The 989-nt window shown below is 24.9% G+C and overlaps 1 long non-coding RNA gene across 1 annotated transcript in view; it reads right to left on the reverse strand.

Moving 5' to 3' along the window:
- The window catches only part of LOC107061229 (uncharacterized), a 17610-nt gene that overhangs the window by 10414 nt on the left and 6207 nt on the right, over positions 1–989 (reverse strand). The window lies entirely within an intron of this gene.

The following is a 989-nucleotide window of genomic DNA, read 5'->3' on the forward strand; positions in this document are numbered from 1 at the left end:
AAAAAAACCAGTAATCAATAATATGGTGACACTAAACCACTACCAAAAAAACAGAAACTTACCAAGAAAATCACTAATATTACAATTTCACAACAACTAATAAGTATTATGAACAAAACGTATTGTATATACAAAAAAACATATCACATTCAATATAGTGATGATTTACAGTTTCATTTTGTTTTTTATTTCACTGAAATCCAAATAAAAATAGTAAACAATTAAAAATACTCACCTGAAGCAACCCATCTTCCGCCATGTTTAATTAATATTGATACGTAGTTGTCCATCACAAAAAAAACAGGTTTTTTCAAACAAAAAAAAATTCAATTTGTCGCCAGTGACAATTTCTGGAAGAAAATCGAAGAGAGAGAAACGTGAAAGAAAAATGGATAAAATCAGATTTTTAAATTAATTTTAACAAATTGGAGTGAATTAAGGAAACTGAATATTCTTAATTAGTTTGAAATTCCTTAAATCATGCTAATTAATAATTATCTTAAATTAATTCAAATTTAATTGCCATCCCTATTTCCATTTTTTTTTTCATTTTTTCCTTCAGAAACGTTTTATTTTAAATTTTTTTAAATCTTTTTATTCTTTTCAAATCAAATGTTTTTAATTATTAAAAATAACTTTTTTTTAATTATCTGTTACAACCTGAAATTTTTAATGTTATAACTTGAAAGTCTAAATCTACTGCTATAACTCGAAAATATTAGTATAATATATGACATATTAGAAATTTTCACATAACAAACTATTAATTCAAATGAAATGCTATAGCCATAATTTCTTTTATTTGTAATTCGCAGCAAAACATTCCATGTTTTTTGCCATCCCCATTTGTATACTGAAATATACAAATAGACCGAAATATACAAATGCAGGACCCATTTGTATATCGAAATATACAAATAGACACAAATACACAAATGCAGGACCCATTTGTATACCGAAATATACAAATAAGGACCCATTTGTATACC

Source organism: Solanum tuberosum, unplaced genomic scaffold (genome assembly GCF_000226075.1).
Source record: "Solanum tuberosum cultivar DM 1-3 516 R44 unplaced genomic scaffold, SolTub_3.0 scf00122, whole genome shotgun sequence".
Lineage (NCBI taxonomy): Eukaryota > Viridiplantae > Streptophyta > Magnoliopsida > Solanales > Solanaceae > Solanum > Solanum tuberosum.